This window comes from Triticum urartu, chromosome 5 (genome assembly GCF_003073215.2).
Source record: "Triticum urartu cultivar G1812 chromosome 5, Tu2.1, whole genome shotgun sequence".
Taxonomy (NCBI): domain Eukaryota; kingdom Viridiplantae; phylum Streptophyta; class Magnoliopsida; order Poales; family Poaceae; genus Triticum; species Triticum urartu.
Genome location: NC_053026.1, coordinates 614,090,045 through 614,111,567, shown reverse-complemented (window position 1 = coordinate 614,111,567; position 21,523 = coordinate 614,090,045). Strand labels below are relative to the sequence as shown.

At 41.7% G+C, this 21,523-nt stretch overlaps 1 long non-coding RNA gene across 5 annotated transcripts; it reads right to left on the bottom strand.

Moving 5' to 3' along the window:
- Positions 1 to 16,640: 16,640 nt before the first annotated feature.
- On the bottom strand, positions 16,641 to 20,246 carry LOC125511262. Of its 5 annotated transcripts, none has more exons than XR_007284939.1 (6): positions 19,769 to 20,246; positions 19,624 to 19,678; positions 19,104 to 19,161; positions 18,458 to 18,566; positions 17,370 to 17,445; positions 16,641 to 16,872 (listed from the first exon to the last, which is right to left on the bottom strand). It is a non-coding gene; the product is annotated as an uncharacterized LOC125511262 (long non-coding RNA). The 5 variants fall into 5 exon arrangements; XR_007284938.1 differs by having other exon boundaries at positions 19,852 to 20,246; XR_007284936.1 differs by lacking the exon at positions 19,104 to 19,161 and having other exon boundaries at positions 19,769 to 20,245.
- Between the last annotated feature and the right edge of the window lie 1,277 nt (positions 20,247 to 21,523).

The window sequence follows — 21,523 nt, the reverse complement described above, 5'->3', positions numbered from 1 at the left end:
CTCTTGTTGCTATGCATCACCATGATCTTGTGTGTGCGTAGGAATTTTTTTGAAATTACTACGTTCCCCAACAGTGGCATCCGAGCCAGGTTTTATGGTTTGATGTTATATGCACGAGTAGAACACAAGTGAGTTGTGGGCGATATAAGTCATACTGCTTACCAGCATGTCATACTTTGGTTCGGCGGTATTGTTGGATGAAGTGGCCCGGACCGACATTACGCGTACGCTTACGCGAGACTGGTTCTACCGCCGTGCTTTGCACACAGGTGGCCGGCGGGTGTCAGTTTCTCCAACTTTAGTTGAACCGAGTGTAGCTACGCCCGGTCCTTGCGAAGGTTAAAACAGCACCAACTTGACAAAATATCGTTGTGGTTTTGATGCGTAGGTAAGATTGGTTCTTGCTTAAGCCCGTAGCAGCCACGTAAAACTTGCAACAAACAAAGTAGAGGACGTCTAACTTGTTTTTGCAGGGCATGTTGTGATGTGATATGGTCAAGGCATGATGCTAAATTTTATTGTATGAGATGATCATGTTTTGTAAACAAGTTATCGGCAACTGGCAGGAGCCATATGGTTGTCGCTTTATTGTATGCAATGCAATCGCCCTGTAATGCTTTACTTTATCACTAAGCGGTAGCGATAGTCGTAGAAGCATAAGATTGGCGAGACGACTACAATGCTACGATGGAGATCAAGGTGTCGCGCCGGTGACGATGGTGATCATGACGGTGCTTCGGAGTTGGAGATCACAAGCACAAGATGATGATGGCCATATCATATCACTTATATTGATTGCATGTGATGTTTATCTTTTATGCATCTTAGCTTGCTTTGATTGACGGTAGCATTATAAGATGATCTCTCACTAAATTTCAAGATAAAAAGTGTTCTCCCTGAGTATGCACCATTGCCAAAGTTCGTTGTGCCCAGACACCACGTGATGATAGGGTGTGATAAGCTCTACGTCCATCTACAACGGGTGCAAGCCATTTTTGCACACGCAGAATACTCAGGTTAAACTTGACGAGCCTAGCATATGCAGATATGGCCTCGGAACACTGAGACCGAAAGGTCGAGCGTGAATCATATAGTAGATATGATCAACATAGCAATGTTCACCATTGAAAACTACTCCATTTCACGTGATGATCGGTTATGGTTTATTTGATTTGGATCACGTGATCACTTAGATGATTAGAGGGATGTCTATCTAAGTGGGAGTTCTTAAGTAATATGATTAATTGAACTTAAATTTATCATGAACTTAGTCCTGGTAGTATTTTGCAAATTATGTTGTAGATCAATAGCTCGCGTTGCTGCTTCCCTGTGTTTATTTTGATATGTTCCTAGAGAAAATTGTGTTGAAAGATGTTAGTAGCAATGATGCGGATTGGATCCGTGATCTGAGGTTTATCCTCATTGCTGCACAGAATAATTATGTCCTTGATGCACTGCTAGGTGACAGACCTATTGCAGGAGCAGATGCAGACGTTATGAACGTTTGGCTAGCTCAATATGATGACTACTTGATAGTTTAGTGCACCATGCTTAATGGCTTAGAATCGGGACTTCAAAGACGTTTTGAACGTCATGGACCATATGAGATGTTCCAGGAGTTGAAGTTAATATTTCAAACAAATACCCAAGTTGAGAGATATGAAGTCTCCAACAAGTTCTATAGCTAAAAGATGGAGGAGAATCGCTCAACTAGTGAGCATGTGCTCAGATTGTCTGGGTACTACAATCGCTTGAATCAAGTGGGAGTTAATCTTCTAGATAAGATAGTGATTGACAGAATTCTCTAGTCACCATCACCAAGTTAGTAGAACTTCGTGATGAACTATAATACGCAAGGGATAACGGAAACAACTCCCAAGCTCTTCGTGATGCTGAAATCAACGAAGGTAGAAATCAAGAAAAACATCAAGTGTTGATGGTTGACAAGACCACTAGTTTCAAGAAAAAGGGCAAAGGGAAGAATGGGAACTTCAAGAAGAACGACAAGCAAGTTGCTGCTCAAGTGAAGAAGCCCAAGTCTGGTCCTAAGCCTGAGACTAAGTGTTTCTACTGCAAAGGGACTGGTCACTGGAAGCAGAACTACCCCAAGCGATTGGCGGATAAGAAGGATGGCAAAGTGAACATAAGTATATTTGATATACATGTTATTGATGTGTACTTTACTAGTGTTTATAGCAACCCCTCAGTATTTGATACTAGTTCAGTTGCTAAGATTAGTAACTTGAAATGGGAGTTGCAGAATAAACAGAGACTAGTTAAGGGTGAAGTGACGATGTGTGTTGGAAGTGGTTCCAAGATTGATATGATCATCATCGCACACTCCCTATACTTTCGGGATTAATGTTGAACCTAAATAAGTGTTATTTGGTGTTTGCGTTGAGCATGAATATGATTTGATCATGTTTATTGTAATACGGTTATTCATTTAAGTAAGAGAATTGTTGTTATGTTTACATGAATTAAACCTTATATGGTTACACACCCAATGAAAATGGTTCATTGGATCTCGATCGTAGTGATACACATATTCATAATATTGAAACCAAAAGATGCGAAGTTAATAATGATAGTGCAACTTATTTGTGCCACTGCCATTTAGGTCATATTGGTGTAAAGCGCATGAAGAAACTCCATGTTGATGGGATTTTGGAATCACTTGATTATGAATCACTTGGTGCTTGTGAACCATGCCTTATGGGCAAGATGACTAAAAACTCCGTTCTCCGGAACAATGAAGCGAGCAACTGACTTATTGGAAATAATACATACTGATGTATGCGATCCGATGAGTGTTGAAGCTCGTGGCGGGTATCGTTATTTTCTAACCTTCACATATGATTTGAGCAGATATGGGTATATCTACTTGATGAAACATAAGTCTGAAACATTTGAAAAGTTCAAAGAATTTCAGAGTGAAGTGGAAAATCATCGTAACAAGAAAAATATGTTTTCTACGATCTGATCGCAGAGACAAATATTTGAGTTACGAGTTTGGTCTTCAATTAAAACAATGTGGAATAGTTTCACAAATTCGTGCCACCTGGAACACCACAGCATAATGGTGTGTCCGAACGTCATAACCATACTTTATTGGATATAGTGCAATCTATGATGTTTCTTACCGATTTACCAATATCGTTTTGGGGTTATGCATTAGAGACAGCTGCATTCACGTTAAATAGGGCACCATCTAAATCCGTTGAGACGACACCGTATGAACTATGGTTTGGCAAGAAACCTAAGCTGTCGTTTCTTAAAGTTTGAGGTTGCAATGCTTATGTGAAAAAGTTTCAACCTGATAAGCTCAAACCCAAATCGGAGAAGTGCGTCTTCATAGGATACCCAAAAGAAAATGTTGGGTACACCTTCTATCACAGATCCAAAGGCAAGACATTCGTTGCTAAGAATGGATCCTTTCTAGAGAAGGAGTTTCTCTTGAAAGAAGTGAGTGGGAGGAAAGTAGAACTTGATGAGGTAACTGTACCTGCTCCCTTATTGGAAAGTAGTTCATCACAGAAATCTGTTCTTGTGACTACTACACCAATTAGTGAGGAAGCTAATGATGATGATCATGTAATTTCATATCAAGTTACTACCGAATCTCGTAGGTAAACTAGAGTAAGATCCGCACCAGAGTGGTACGGTAATCCTGTTCTGGAAATCATGCTACTAGATCATGATGAGCCTACGAACTATGAGGAAGCGATGATGAGCCCAGATTCCGCGAAATGGCTTGAGGCCATGAAATCTGAGATGAGATCCATGTACGAGAATAAAGTATGGACTTTGATTGACTTGCCCAATGATCGGCAAGCCATTGAGATTAAATGGATCTTCAAGAGGAAGACGGACGCTGATAGTAGTGTTACTATCTACAAAGCTAGAATTGTCGCAAAAAAAGTTTTTCGACAAGTGCAATGTTGACTACGATGAGAGTTTCTCACTCGTATCTATGCTTAAGTATGTCCGAATCTTGTTAGCAATTGCCGCATTTTATGAAATCTGGCAAATGGATAAACAAAGCTGCGTTCCTTAATGGATTTCTTAAAGAAGAGTTGTATATGATGCAACCAGAAGGTTTTGTCAATCCTAAAAATGTTAACAAAATATGCAATCTCCAGCGATCCATCTGTGGACTGGTGCAAGCATCTCAGAGTTGGAATATGCGCTTTGATGAGATGATCAAAGTATATAGTTTTATACAGACTTGTGGTGAAGCCTGTATTTACATGAAAGTGAGTGGGAGCACTACAACATTTCTAACAAGTATATGTGAATGACATATTATTGATCGGAAATAATGTAAAATTATTCTGCAAAGCATAAAGGAGTGTTTGAAAGAAGTTTTTCAAAGAAAGACCTCGGCGAAGCTGCTTACATATTGAGCATCAAGATCTATAGAGATAGATCAAGACGCTTGATAAGTTTTTTCAATAACTACATACCTTGACAAGATTTTGAAGTAGTTCAAAATGGAACAGTCAAAGAAAGAGTTCTTGCCTGTGTTGCAAGGTGTGAAATTGAGTAAGACTCAAAGCCCGACCGCGGCAGAAGATAGAAAGAGAATGAAAGTCATTCCCTATGCCTCATCCATAGATTCTATAAAGTATGCCATGCTGTGTACCAGATCTGTTGTATACCCTACACTGTGTTAAGCGAGGGGATACAATAGTGATCTAGGAAGTAGATCACTGGACAGCGGTCAAAATTATCCTTAGTGGAATAAGGATATGTTTCTCGATTATGGAGGTGACAAAAGGTTCGTCGTAAAGGGTTACGTCGATGCAAACTTTGACACTGGTCCAGATGATTCTAAGTCTCAATCTAGATGCATATTGAAAGTGGGAGCAATTAGCTAGAGTAGCTCCGTGCAGAGCATTGTTGACATAGAAATTTGCAAAATACATACGGATCTGAATATGGCAAACCCGTTGACTAAACTTCTCTCACAGGTAAAACATAATCACACCTTAGTACTCTTCGGGTGTTAATCACATAGCGATGTGAACTAGATTATTGACTCTAGTAAACCCTTTGAGTGTTGGTCACATAATGATGTGAACTATTGGTGTTAAATCACATGGCAATGTGAACTAGATTATTGACTCTAGTGCAAGTGGGATACTGAAGGAAATATGCCCTAGAGGCAATAATAAAGTTATTATTTATTTCCTTATATCATGATAAATGTTTATTATTCATGCTATAATTGTATTAACCGGAAACATAATACATGTGTGAATACATAGACAAACAGAGTGTCACTAGTATGTCTCTACTTGACTAGATCGTTAATCAAAGATGGTTATGTTTCCTAACCATGGACAAAGAGTTGTTATTTGATTAACGGGATCACACCATTAGGTGAATGATCTGATTGACATGACCCATTCCATTAGCTTAGCACCCGATCCTTTAGTATGTTGCTATTGCTTTCTTCATGACTTATACATGTTCCTATGACTATGAGATTATGCAACTCCCATTTGCTGGGGGAACACTTTGTGTGCTACCAAACGTCACAACGTAACTGGGTGATTATAAAGGTGCTCTACAGGTGTCTCCAAAGGTACATGTTGGGTTGGCGTATTTCGAGATTAGGATTTGTCACTCCGATTGTCGGAGAGGTATCTCTGGGCCCTCTCGGTAATGCACATCACATAAGCCTTGCAAGCATTGCAACTAATGAGTTAGTTGTGAGATGATGTATTACGGAACGAGTAAAGAGACTTGCCGGTAACGAGATTGAACTAGGTATTGAGATACTGACGATCAAATCTCGGGCAAGTAACATACCGATGACAAAGCGAACAACATATGTTGTTATGCGGTCTGACCGATAAAGATCTTCGTAGAATATGTAGGAACCAATATGAGCATCCAGGTTCCGCTATTGGTTATTGACCAGAGACGTGTCTCGGTCATGTATACATTGTTCTCGAACCGTAGGGTCCGCACGCTTAACATTACGATGACAGTTTCATTATGAGTTTATGTATTTTGATGTACCGAAGGTTGGTCGGAGTCCCGGATGTGATCATGGACATGACGAGGAGTCTCAAAATGGTCGAGACATAAAGATCGATATATTGGAAGCCTATATTTGGATATCGGAATCGTTCCGGGTGAAATCGGGATTTTACCGGAGTACCGGGGGTTACCGGAACCCCCCCGGGGGTTATTGGGCCTACATGGGCCCTAAGGGAGAAGAGGAAAGGAGGCAAGAACCCCCGGGGGGGTTCCGATAACCCCCCGGTACTCCGGTAAAATCCCGATTTCACCCGGAACGATTCCGATATCCAAATATAGGCTTCCAATATATCGATCTTTATGTCTCGACCATTTCGAGACTCCTCGTCATGTCCATGATCACATCCGGGACTCCGAACAACCTTTGGTACATCAAAATACATAAACTCATAATGAAACTGTCATCGTAACGTTAAGCGTGCGGACCCTACGGTTCAAGAACAATGTAGACATGACCGAGACACGTCTCCGGTCAATAACCAATAGCGGAACCTGGATGCTCATATTGGTTCCTACATATTCTACGAAGATATTTATCGGTCAGACCGCATAACAACATATGTTGTTCGCTTTGTCATCGGTATGTTACTTGCCCGAGATTTGATCGTCAGTATCTCAATACCTAGTTCAATCTCGTTACCGGCAAGTCTCTTTACTCGTTCCGTAATACATCATCTCACAACTAACTCATTAGTTGCAATGCTTGCAAGGCTTATGTGATGTGCATTACCGAGAGGGCCTAGAGATACCTCTCCGACAATCGGAGTGACAAATCCTAATCTCGAAATACGCCAACCCAACATGTACCTTTGGAGACACCTGTAGAGCACCTTTATAATCACCCAGTTACGTTGTGACGTTTGGTAGCACACAAAGTGTTCCCCCAGCAAATGGGAGTTGCATAATCTCATAGTCATAGGAACATGTATAAGTCATGAAGAAAGCAATAGCAACATACTAAAGGATCGGGTGCTAAGCTAATGGAATGGGTCATGTCAATCAGATCATTCACCTAATGGTGTGATCCCGTTAATCAAATAACAACTCTTTGTCCATGGTTAGGAAACATAACCATCTTTGATTAACGATCTAGTCAAGTAGAGACATACTAGTGACACTCTGTTTGTCTATGTATTCACACATGTATTATGTTTCCGGTTAATACAATTATAGCATGAATAATAAACATTTATCATGATATAAGGAAATAAATAATAACTTTATTATTGCCTCTAGGGCATATTTCCTTCAACCATATCTTAGAATCACCCTTTAATGAGAAGGGAAATATTTTAAGGATATAAAAGTAGCGAGTTCTCTCATCATTAGTGAATAGGGTGGCTATATCATTCAATTTAGTAAGATGTGCCACAACAGTTTCAGATTCTTAGCCATAGAAAGGATCTGATTCAACCAAAGTAATTATATCCGGATCAACAGAGAATTCATAATCCTTATCAGTAACAAAGATAGGCGAAGTAGCATAAGCGGGATCATATTGTTGGAAATATTCCCTAGAGGAAATAATAAAATGGTTATTATTATATTTCCTTGTTCATGATAATTGTCTATTGTTCATGCTATAATTGTGTTATCCGAAATACACGTGTGAATACATAGACCACAACATGTCCCTAGTGAGCCTCTAGTTGACTGGCTCGTTGATCAACAGATGGTCATGGTTTCCTGACTATGGACATTGGATGTCATTGATAACGGGATCACATCATTAGGAGAATGATGTGATGGAAAAGACCCAATCCTAAGCATAGCACAAGATCGTGTAGTTCGTCTGCTAGAGCTTTTCTAATGTCAAGTATCATTTCCTTAGACCATGAGATTGTGCAACTCCCGGATACCATAGGAGTGCTTTGGGTGTGCCAAACGTCGCAACGTAACTGGGTGGCTATAAAGGTGCACTACAGGTATCTCCAAAAGTGTTTGTTGGGTTGGCACGAATCGAGACTGGGATTTGTCACTCCATATGACGGAGAGGTATCTCTGGGCCCACTCGGTAATGCATCATCATAATGAGCTCAATGTGACCAAGTGGTTGATCACGGGATCATGCATTACGGTACGAGTAAAGTGACTTGCCGGTAACAAGATTGAACGAGGTATTGGGATACCGACGATCGAATCTCGGGCAAGTAACGTACCGATTGACAAAGGGAATTGTATACGGGATTACTTGAATCCTCGACATCACGGTTCATTCGATGAGATCATCGTGGAACATGTTGGAGCCAACATGGGTATCCAGATCCCGCTGTTGGTTATTGGCTGGAGAGCTGTCTCGGTCATGTCTGCGTGATTCCCGAACCCGTAGGGTCTACACACTTAACGTTCAATGACGTTAGGGTTATTAGGAAGACTTGTATGTGATTACCGAATGTTGTTCGGAGTCCCGGATGAGATCCTGGACATCACGAGGAGTTCCGGAATAGTCCGGAGGTGAAGATTTATATATGGGAAGTTGTCATACGGTCACTGGAAAGGTTCGGGGGCATATCGGTATTGTATCGGGGCCACCGGAGGGGTTCCGGGGGTCCACCGGGAGGGGCCACCTCTCTCGAAGGGCCTCATGGGCCATAGAGGAAAGGGAACTAGCCCTTGGAGGGCTGGGTGCATCCCCCCCTTGGGCCCATGCGCCTAGGGTTGGGGGGGAACCCTAGAGGGGCGCCCCCTTGCTTGGGGGGCAAGCCCCCTCCCCTTGGCCGCCCCCCTCTAGATCTCATCTAGAGGGGGCTGGACTCCTTCCCCCTTCCCCTATAAATAGAGGGGAGAGGGGAGGGCTGCACACGACATCCAAGGCGCAGCCCCTCCCCTCCCCAACACCTCTCCTCCTCCGTTAAGAGCTTGGTGAAGCCCTGCCGGAGTACTGCTGCTCCACCACCACCACGCCGTCGTGCTGTTGTTGGAGCCCTCTTCCTCAACCTCTCCCTCCTCCTTGCTGGATCAAGGCGCGGGAGACATCTCCGCTCCATAAGTGTGTTGAACGCGGAGGTGCCATCCGTTCGGTGCTAGGATCATCGGTGATTTGGATCACGACGAGTACGACTCCATCAACCCCGTTCTCTTGAACGCTTCCGCTCGCGATCTACAAGGGTATGTAGATGCACTCCTCTCTATCTCTCGTTGCTATATGACTCCATAGATTGATCTTGGTGATGCGTAGAAAATTTTAATTTCTGCAACGATCCCCAACACATATTTCATTCTAGAATTCAAAGATTTTTGTTTAAGCTTAGCTACTAATTTCTTAAGATCACTTCTATCATTGCAAGCAAGAAAGTCTCTTTTAGTTTCTTCATCCATAACATAGCCCTCAGGAACAACTGGCAATTCATATTTATTAGGGGTAGAGCCTTCATAATCACTATCTTCAATATTATCAATAATTTCATTCTCTCTAGCCCTAGCAAGTTGTTCATCAAGAAATTCACCAAGTGGCACAGTAGTATCAAGCATAGAAGTAGTTTCATCATAAGTATCACACATAGCAGAAGTGGCATCATCAATAACATGCGACATATCAGAATTAATAACAGTAGCAGGTTTAGGTGTCGCAAATTTACTCAAAACAGAAGGAGAATCAAGTGCAGAGCTAGATGGCAGTTCCTTACCTCCCCTCGTAGTTGAGGGATAAATTTTAGTTTTCTCATCTTTCAAGTTCCTCATAGTGACCAGCAGATATAAATCCCAAGTGACTCAAAGAATAGAGCTATGCTCCCCAGCAATGGCGCCAGAAATTAGTCTTGATAACCCACAAGTGTAGGGGATCGCAACAGCTTTCGAGGGTAGAGTATTCAACCCAAATTTATTGATTCGACACAAGGGGAGCCAAAGAATATTCTCAAGTATTAGCAGCTGAGTTGTCAATTCAACCACACCTGGATAACTTAATATCTGCAGCAAACTATTTAGTAGCAAAGTAATATGATAGTAGTGGTAACGATAGCAAAGGTAACGGTAGCAAAACTAATATTTTGGGTTTTGTAGTGATTGTAACAATAACAACGGAAAAATAAATAAGCGAAGAACAATATAGGAAAAGCTCGTAGGCATTGGATCGGTGATGGATAATTATGTCGGATGCGGTTCATCATGTAACAGTCATAACCTAGGGTGACACAGAACTAGCTCCAATTCATCAATTTAATGTAGGCATGTATTCCGAATATAGTTATACGTGCTCATGGAAAAGAACTTGCATGACATCTTTTGTCCTACCCTCCCGTGGTAGCGGGGTCCTAATGAAAACTAAGGGATATTAATGCCTCCTTTTAATAGAGTACCGGAACAAAGCATTAGCACATAGTGAATACATGAACTCCTCAAACTACGGTCATCACCGGGAGTGGTCTCGATTATTGTCACTTCGGGGTTGCCGGATCATAACACATAGTAGGTGACTATAGACTTGCAAGATAGGATCAAGAACTCACATATATTCATGAAAACATAATAGGTTCAGATCTGAAATCATGGCACTCGGGCCCTAGTGACAAGCATTAAGCATAGCAAAGTCATAGCAACATCAATCTCAAAACATAGTGGATACTAGGGATCAAACCCTAACAAAACTAACTCGATTACATGATAGATCTCATCCAACCCATCACCGTCCAGCAAGCCTACGATGGAATTACTCACGCACAGCAGTGAGCATTATGAAATTGGTGATGGAGGATGGTTGATGATGACGATAGCGACGGATTCCCCTCTCCGGAGCCCCGAACGGACCCCAGATCAGCCCTCCCGAGAGAGTTTAGGGCTTGGCGGCGGCTCCGTATCGTAAAACGCGATGAATTCTTCTCTCTGATTTGTTTTCTCCCCGAACACGAATATATGGAGTTGGAGTTGAGGTCGGTGGAGCACCAGGGGGCCCACGAGGCAGGGGGCGCGCCCCCCACCCTCGTGGACAGGGTGTGGGGCCCCTGGCCTTGATTCTTTCGCCAGTTTTTTTTCTTATTTTCCAAAAGTAAGTTCCATGGAGTTTCAGGTCATTTCCCAGAACGTTTGTTTCTGCACATAAATAAGGCTCATGAGAGCCATAAATGAAGCTTGAGTCTCTAAAGATTATGGATGTGGAGCACCAGGTCACTCTCTTCCAACTGCAATGGTTGTTCCGCCAACAGGGGCAGAGATGTAGGGGAGTAACGATGATGCAGGCTCATTGAAGATTTATGCTCCTTGCAAAAATGTTGCAGATTTATTTCCTTGACGAAAGAAAAATAATTGAGCAACCCCAGAGATGTGCTGCCTGCTTGCCTTTGGCTGCAGAACAATGGATATGCAGGCGCGTCAAACATATAAAATCACACATCACATTCCACAGGGAGGCAATAGGCAGAGCTGACCTGAAGAGTAAATTGTGCTGCCTTTTATGGTGGTTTTAACCAGTTGAAGGGTTTACTCCAAACTGGTGCTGATCTGAAGAACACCGAGTTGACGAGGGGACCTCCTTTGGTACGGACTGCTTATATATTGCACTTCTGTTGTATATTTTACTGTATGTTTTACTTTGATCCGAAGAACACTGAGTTGAAGGGTTTACTGTATGTTTTACTAAGTATTTCTATCAAATGTAGTGTTTGTATCAAATGTTCTATTACACTTTTGTTCTGTCAAAATGTATTGGCTCTTCCATCTTCAACAATATTTTAATGTGATCTTATGCCAAAAAAAATTAATGTGATCTATTTTTGTACTAATACTGATTTAACCTTTGGCTTGTCGGTGAAAACAGTGGGCACGAAACGCCATGGGGGAGCTTGGTAGAGTGCATAGTTGAACATTAGTACTTCTACACGGAAACACAAACTGCTCTAGCCATACATGAGGAGGATAATTGCACGATTGTTTATAGCTCAATCCAGTACACTGAGGAAACCGAAATTAATATTGCAAATGTCTCGGTTTACCTTGTCACAATGTTCATGTTATCACTAGAAGAATTGGCACTGACTTTGGTGGATAAATTTTTAGATCATTACCGGTAAGTTACTTACAACTTTTGTAATCCTGCAAACTAGGTTTTTTTTTGTCAGTTTAAGCTTAAAACTTTTTGTGAAGTACAAATGGTAAAGCAGTTAAGTGTCGTTGCATGTTTATTTCTACCAACTAACATTTGCTTTAAAATGGATGTCGTCGTCCTGAAATTGACTGTCCTTCACACAAAGCTAAGAACATAAAACATCGACGCATATTTTCACCTTACAAGCACACACATATCATGTGCTTCTCTCTTATTGTTGGGTACTCCTCGTCGCTTTGCTTCCATGGCTATGGTCCAACGCAGGGGTTACAAAAGTTTCATCGAGCGAGATCATCAGGCTTCGTTGATTGTGGCAAGCGAGCGCTGATAAATACGACAAAGGTCATCGGGTACGGCAGGCATTGTTGGGTTGAGAAGGCCTGGGCATGGGACATCCGTAGCGACCCACACACTAGCGCAAGGATGTGACGATGGGGGCATCAAGCGCAGCTGTACCAGCCTAAAGACCTCACCCCATTTCTCCAAACCGTGAGTATTGTTATTCGATGAATTGCCTTTAAGAGCCTCATGGTCAACTGCATATGTCCTTTGTGTCTGCAACTGCGTACTTGCAGTCTGAAATTCATCACGAATTAGCTAGGCTTTAGGAGATAATATTTCCTTGAGAATTGAATAGATAAATGATAGAATTCCGGTCCTACTAAGAAAGGATATGTTACTTTTAGAGCTTTGTGTTTGCCTGCTTATGTGAACCGATACCTACTACCTAGAAATTCAACAGTCGAGATCTATTGTAGATGGTTATGCTTTACATGAAGGTAGTAATCGAGGATCCCAAAAGAGAATATCACAAAAATCTGTGACAACGCTGGGCCAAAAAGCTAAAGAAGAAAAACCTGTACATTCTCTTGGTTTGCCGATTCCAAGCTGACTGAAAAAATATATTTATACGTTACTAATTCATGTACTGTTAGAAGTAATGTTACTAGAAATTTTGCACAACCATCATGATTTGGGCACTGTTCACAGGTCGCTCGAATTCAGTGAGTACATTGGTCGGTGAAAAAATGATAACAGTGTTTCCTTCATACTGATTATGTTTATCTATATTTGTGTTCTTGAAAAAAATTATGTTTATCTATATTTCTACTTCATCCGAATCGAATCCTAGAGTTGTATGATTGTAAAAAATATTCTTTGATCCATTTGAGCCATAAACTTCCCATCCTGCTATTCTTTCTACAGGGCATGCGATTCTTAAGATGTTCCCATTCAGAACTGACATGCGGCCATCTTCTCTCTACTGTTACTCAAGGTATGTTGAAAATATAGAGTTGTACATTATCCAATGGTTTTAGTTGGGTGATAACGGCCGGAGTTCATTTTATTTTTTGTTTACATGTCCTTAATGAATCTTTTATTTGCCTTAGTAATTACCTTCCAATGCATAAACAGTGCCCAACCTGATGGTTGTATTGTCTACCACCTTTCTTCTATCAAACAAATATAAATCTGAAATCACACATAGAGTGGAGGGCTACAATACCAGCGGCGTGTCAGTGCATGCCCTGCATTAAAATTGTCTGGATGTCTTTGTTTTACTATCGCATCAGTGTAAAGCACAACCCGGCACCTCTATTTTCAGTGAGACCAACTATCTAGAATCCTCTTTCCATCTTAAATCCGTTGATATGATTTTTTTTCTTAAAAGGCTTTGTTTGATGTAGATATTGAAATTGACATTGCCAAACTTGTAATATGAGAATATCACTTAACTATTGGACCTTTCTTTCAACTTAACTTTGATGGCCTCCACTTAGTATAGTTTTTGTTAGCTTGTTCATTTCTTGATTGGTGCTTGACTTCACATGTGCATGTGGGAATGCCCTACAGACTGATGGACATGAATCATAGGAACTGTCGAAGCATGAAGGGAACAACAAGATGAACTAGCTTTTATCGGCATTCTTGTGTACATTGAAGATTTTGGGGCATTTGGTTGCATCTGAACTGTCTTCTATTTGAACCTTAGATTGATGAGTGATTTGTTGCATTCTTCACTTGCACAACCTATCTCTATTTGATCCAACTGTGTTGTTCATTGGTCTGATTAAATTCAGTTGTGGAAAGGAATCGCAGCAGGCTTAGGGTATCATGGAAAAGAATTATTGTTAATGAAAAGCTATTTTAACTCTGACCAGTAACCGACATTACTGCAAGTGCTTGCGGAGGCACAAGGTCTATTTAAATGGGATGCTTCTTTGGTCTCGTAACATGAAAGGTGAAATTTTGCAAGTGAATTCCATAGTAATGTGTTTTAAATATCTACTTGTAAGTTCAAACGAGTGTCCTAATTTATCAATGTAGTAATTAAATCATTCGTGCTATATGTACTCCATTTTTTATATTTAACTTGCTCGGTTTACCTAAGCTGGAAATTTTGTTAATTTTTTCATGTGTTGGAATTATGATATATCTAAATGGCAACGTTTATTTCCGTTCGGTGTTCCAGCGAGTATAGACGGGTAATGAATTCATAACAAAAACATTTACTTTTGTCATCACTATATTCTTTATATTATTAATTTAAAATTTTGCAGGAATGTGTCTGGCTATTTTGTTTTTCATTTTATGCTCTGGTGGAATGGTAAAGAATTGGTCAAGCCGATTTGCGCGGTGAGTATTGTCCCTTACATGTTTTAAGACCTTCGGCGTGAAATTTTCATACTAACTACATGTATTGTTTGTGCAGGATGGATATGAATTGAAGAAGCAGTTTTTACTATACTTGCTAAAACATCGTGGGAATGAAGCTAAAGGAAACTTTTCTGATATTGTGAAAGAATTTCTTAAGCGCATCATCTAGATGTTAATAGTTTTGTAACAGATGTTTAGTTGGAACATCGCTCAGTTTGTTACATGGACATGTCGTTAATTTTCTTTATGTTATCAATTTACATTGCAAAAATGGGCTTCAGTTATTAAATAATTTTGTTTGTTATATATTGTTTGTACGTGTGGAAATTAACATGTAACTCTTGTAAACTATTTCAAGAGCCCGTGGCATTCTACTAGTTAATCATGGGTTTTCACTTTTTTGCAACTATTTTCTTCGGGTTTTCTTTTGTGTTTACTTTTCCCTGTTTTTCGGTTTTCACCGGTTTTCTTTCCTTCTTCTTTTTTCAGAAATGTCTAATTTTTCATAGACATTGTATATTTTTCGTATACATCAGGAACAAATTTTCAATCTGTTTATACATATTTTTATATTTTTCACATACATCATTAACCTTTTTTAATACATCATTAACATTTTTTTCAAATACATCTGTGACGCCCCGAGACCGATGTGCCAGGTGTCTTCCAGTTATTCGTTGTTGTTGCCTTGTCATTGCTTGCGTGTCATGCATTGCATATCATGTCATCATGTGCATTTCATTTGCATACATGTTCGTCTCATGCATCCGAGCATTTTCCCCGTTGTCCGTTTTGCAATCCGGCGCTCCTATGTCACCCGGTGTCCCTTTCTACCTCTTTTCGTGTGCGGGTGTTAAAAATTTTCGGATTGGACCGAGACTTGCCATGCGGCCTTGGTTTACTACCGGTAGACCGCCTGTCAAGTTTCGTGTCATTTGGACTTCGCTTGATACTCCAACGGTTAACCGAGGGACCGAAAAGGCCTCATGTGTGTTGCAGCCCAACACCCTCTCCAAAGTGGCCCAAAACCCACCTAAACCCTCTCCATCATCTAGAGCGTTTGATCACGATCGCGTGGCCAAAAACCGCACCTCATTTGGACTCTCCTAGCTCCCTCTACCTATAAATATGTGATCCCCTCCTAAATTCGCGCAGATGAAACCCTAAAAACTCCTCCCCGCGCCGCCGGACATTTCCTCCCGCGCCGACCGGACATGTCCACCGCCGTCGGCCACATCACTCCAGCCTATCCGGTGTTGCTACGTCACCACGCCGCCGCCCACATCCAATCCGGAGCCGCCACCTCACCTCCCCTGCGCCCACTTCGCCGCCATCCTCCCAGGGCCCAGATCCAGCCCGCCCCGGGCCAAACCGGGCCGCGCACTACACCACAACACTACATTCCCAACAACCAAGTTGGTTGGGAAAACAACTTCCGTCAATAGACAGTCGGTCGGGAAAGACTATTGCCGACCAATCATGTCTGTTGGGGAAAGTCCAGACCGGAAAACCCTTTCCCGACCGACATATCTTTCCCACCAACTACTTGATGGCTATGGTATATCTTTCCCGACCAACAATCTGTTGGGCCTACCATGGGCCTTTCCCGACCAACAGTCAGTTGAGGTAGCCATGGGCTTTTCCCTACCAACTATCAGATGGGAATTCTTTCCCGACCAACATTCTGTTGGGCCTAGTGGTAGCCTTTCCCAACCGATTATCGGGCAAGGTTTGTTTTGCCGACCAACAATCAGACGGTGTTTTCATTTGCAGCCAACAATTTATTAACATTCTTTTTATCCAACACAACTTTAATTAACATATGGTACGTACTGTTTGCCACATACATATAGTTCATGTGTTCTAAGCATAATAACTAAGACAACATACATCAGGTTCACATCAGGTGCACCAATTTTTTATTCCATTAACTAATTGTCACATACATGCACTTCAGTCGGTTCTAAACATAACCACCAAGACACCATACATCAGGTTCAACAAAGGACACTTAAAGTCTGCAAGTATGAGATATCAGTTGTACAAAATGAAAACTAAAACATCCAGTTGACACGGATCACTGGTTCATGGTTTATTACGAGTCCACTCCTTATGTTTGCTTCCTACAGAAAGTTAAACAAGTCCCAATTATTAGAATGAAAATGAATGCATGCAGAATTCACATGTGCACTGTGCACACACAACAGCAGAAAATGAAGAATACGCTTGCCTAATCTACAAAACTAGCATTTCTGGACGTGAAAACTGCTAATCAACTTCTAGTAGTAGCCATGGATGTGGCTAGAAGCCCTCCGTCCACTTTTTGTCTCTCCATTTGAAAGGAAATGCATCATTTACTTTGCATGATTGCTGATCATATAGTGTCCTAGGGATTGATCATATAGTGTCCTAGGGATATACTTAAGTTACTGTACATAGGTACCAGCATCCAACATACAACTTTATAAATAGTGGATACAGTGAGCTGAAAGCTAGATATATATAAACTGTGACTCTTTCAGTAGATGTACAGATGTTTCTAGTAGTTCACACTGGATATAGCAAGCTGAAAGCTAATTATATATGTGATTCTTTCCAAATGAGTATTGTCTTGGCTCACCTTACATTGTTTTGGGCAGGAAGGGAGAGAACACTTAAAAGGTAGATGTGTCCAAACAATTCCCAACATTTTCATCCTGAATGGAAATAGGAATTAAAACAAATGAAACACAAAAAATGAGTAAGAAGAGAAGAAGCTACAACACCAAAGTATATTACAGCAAGTAGGCTGGAACCAATATACCATGCATAAAATTGTTCTTATTGAGATGGAATTACATCAATCATACATGCCATAGCTTCAGCTTGCACTATAGTAGTTGTCGAGAGAACAATGCAGAAGAATAATTAGAATGCTCAATGCTGCATATAGTTCACGATTAGTGGCAGCAAAAGTACATAACAGGAGGGGTCTAATAAAGGAGAACTTATTTGCTTAAATTATTGATGCAGTAATCTAGAAAATTTAAACTCATATGATTTTTCTCCATTTCATGAACCTAAGGAATAACATTTTGCCACTCGACAACCCTGGCAGTGCCTGCAAAGGGTTGCATAAAAACCGTATTTTTAAAGAAAGAAACCCTTTTACTCAAGGAGTAAGGGGAACATGCTGCAAGAAATGCAACCTCAGCACTTGGACAGTAGTAACTAGAAGACAATAGGGAAGTATATTAGAGTTTCCTGTTTACATGTAACCCAATCTTCTCTTTGTTTATTTCTTGGATGAACTTTCAAACATACCAACCATGCTAATTATTGTGGTAGTTTCAGATTAACACCTGAGATTAGTATGCCATGATAGTAACAGCAAATGGCCAGGAATGACATATATGGCACAATTTATATATATTGCCCATGGTCTACACAGGAGGAGGAGCAGTAGGAATAGCCAGCAAAAGTCCAGGAACTTTAGTGAAGGATAACCAAATTGCCTGCTAAATTTCACTGAAAGAGACAAGAAATAGGCCGAAGACACAAATTTTCCTTTTATGAATATACATATATAATATCAGTATAATCTCATGTTTTTGTTTGCCTTAGAATGTATTATTGCTACACAAGAAATACGTAGGGATAACTATACCATGTGTATATATTTGATCCTACAGGTATGACTTAATATCAAAACAAAGCATAATAATCCACCTTTCGGAATTCCAGGCGTCATTCGCATCTACCACATCACTGAATAGTGGCATTCCTGGTTAGTACTGTTTCCACCCTTCATTTGCTGAGCAGTGTTTTAAATGTTCACCTACGAGGTTTTACAGGTGGTGTCACATTTTCCATACAAGATGAACTATAAGAAATCAAAATCTGAAATAAACAAGTTAAACCCAAGTTGTTATTTGTCAAGGAAGACCAAGCATATGATAGCCAATTCAACAAAGAAAAATTCCTGTGAATCAAATGACATCTCTTTCTTTATTAGAAGTGAGAGGTTTTCAGACTTAGCATCTCTTTCTTTATAAGAAGTGGTCATGAACAACAGAATTAATTGGATTATGATTGCCATGAGAAATATCTAGGAGTTAAATCGCAGGGTGGACAAACTTTGATGGTTGCAATGGAAAATTTTCAAAGTTTTAGAAGAGAGACTGTACTAGACAAAACTGCTAGTTCAGATGTCATATGTAGGTGAAAACACTTGCAATACCGTCAAAGTAATCTACTTAAGCAATCAACATGCATGATCGGTGTTAAGGAAAATCGAAAGTGTGAAAAGGCATTGTATACAGCCATGACATCCACAGATAAGGAGGGCCTTAGTACATGTGGTGGAGAAACTCACATGAGTGATTGCAACAAGCACATTAAATGGATGATCACTTGAAGGTGAACAATGCCCACTGTGTAGTTTTTTGAAGAAAAAATCACACAAGAATCAGAGCCTAAACAAAATATTTAGTACTTGTTCACACACTGCATTGGCTGGGAGCTGCTAGGAATAAACTAGGATAACATATTAGAAAAGCTTAGAGAAGCTCTGTTAAGAGTAAAAGTGCATACTCTTCTTTAGCTCTAATATATAACCATCAAACTACGGTCTAACAACTTCAATAAATCTAGCAGCCAAATTAGTTATAAACAATGCATTACCTGGATATTCAGCTCACCAATTTTATAAATATATGTTTGCTAGCCACTATTTCCTACTTTTCTATTTAGCATTTTAGGTATTCACCTCAGTTTTGAATTAAAGTGCCAGCCTCCACGCTACTAAATCACAACATCATATACTAAAAGAAAAAATTGGACACACAACATTTTATAAACAAAGCTTAGAGAAGTTCCAATGAATTTTTTTGTACCTCATTTTGCTTTATCTTTGCAGAAATCTTCTACCTGCGGATTCTAAAGGTAGCCCTGCAAAAACCATTATCCAATTCAGTGTCTAACAATCGCACAATATAAATAGACAGTAATAGTAATCGATGGCTAGGGTTTGAACTTTACTGCTTCAAAAGCTTCTTTATTTCCATGAATCAAAGCAGTACTAGTTTTTTTAAAGAGAACAATCTGCAGAGAGATGGGCGTACCAACCACCAGAGCTATGGAAGGTTCATTGCTGGGAGTTAAAATCTACAGAGAAGGGGGGGCTTATGGATGTCGTTGCCGCCATGGATGGCTGGGGGCACCAGCCGCCACGCTCCTAGTCGCTAGAAGATAAGGGAGCAGAGGCCACCCGCCCCGTTCCGAACCACCAGAACCGAAGGGGCCTTGTCCCGCTCAGATCTGCTACCATGCGAGGGGGGAGAGGGAGCTGGCTATGGGTTGGGGCGGTGGTGCCATGGGACGGAGGGGAGAGGTGGCCTCACCGGGCGCTTGGGCTTCGCCAGATGCGAGCGTCGCCGCCGCCGCTCAGATTGGGAGAGAAAGAGATAAGGGAGAGAGAGCAGAGAGATAGCAGTGTGGTGTTTTTTTTTCAAGTGGACGGTGTATTAGGAGGTTGGGCTGTGGGGGCGCGCGGCATGAAAATTCGGATGGGCTTCGCGCTAAGTTTTCGCAGGCGAGCGAACTGATATTTTCGGCAGCCCAGCTGCCGACCCACCGTCGGTCGGGAACATTTGCCGACCGACTGTGTGTCAAGAGTGCGACTATTACCGACCAATGGTTCGATGCTATAGATTTCAGTATTACCGACCGACAATTGGTGGTTACATGCAAGTAATACCGACCAACTATCTAATAACAGTTTTACCAGCAAACAGTCGGTCGGCGAAAGTGACTTTTCCCAACACACGTCTGAAGGGAATGCAATGTCGTGGTGTAGTGGCGCCGGGCCCGCCCTTCGCCGCCGCTTGCCCGCGCCGCCTCGCGCGCCTCGCCATCCGGCCGCGCCGCCCCGCGCGCCGCCTCCGCCGGCCGCCGCTTCGCCGGAGTGCGCCGTCCGCCCGACGACGCCGCTCCTCTGCCTCCGCGCCGAGCGCGCCGCCTGCCCGAGGTCGTCTCTCCTCCACCTCTGCGTTCGCACCGCCCCGTTGCTCCGGTCATCGCCGGTTGCCGGTGGAGCTCCGGCGAACTCCGCGCTCGGAACCGGCCAGCTTGACCACGCCGACCCTGTGGGCGCGCCTCCCCATCGCCGTTCCCCTCCAGCCTCGTCATCCTCCGCCGTCCTCGAGCCTGCTGGCGTCCTCCCCGTCCGGTCCCGGCTCCGGCTAAGTCTCCGACGAATTCCTCGGTCCAGATCCAGATCCGTTTTTGAGGTTGACCCGATATATTTTCTAAGTCCCTTTTTCGTTATATTTTTTTAGCAATCTTCACAGCATCATAACTCATCATCCGTGATTCCCATTTGTGTGTGTAGCATATCAAAATGTTCATCTCGACGAGTACATCATTTTGTCTCATTGCACCATTTTCATTTGAGCTCATCTTGATGCCGGAAATGCTGTTGGAAGAGGGCTATGTGATGAATTTGTCAGATCTGTTTCATCAAATAGCTTTTTGTCATTTTTGCCATGTTTAATGTGTGCATGATATGATCCTCAGCTCTACATGTGTTTTGTTATATGCCATGCCATCTTTACAGGGGTGTATGGCATGTAGTTTTGTGATATTTGTGGTGACTAGCACAAGCTTGCAAATTAGCGTAATCGGTAATGCTGATTTCAGGGACTTCGAATTTCACAAAGTCCTTATCCTGATTTTGTTGTTATGCCTTATGTTCATGTTGTTTCCTAGTGATCCATGCCTCTTTTGAGGATGATC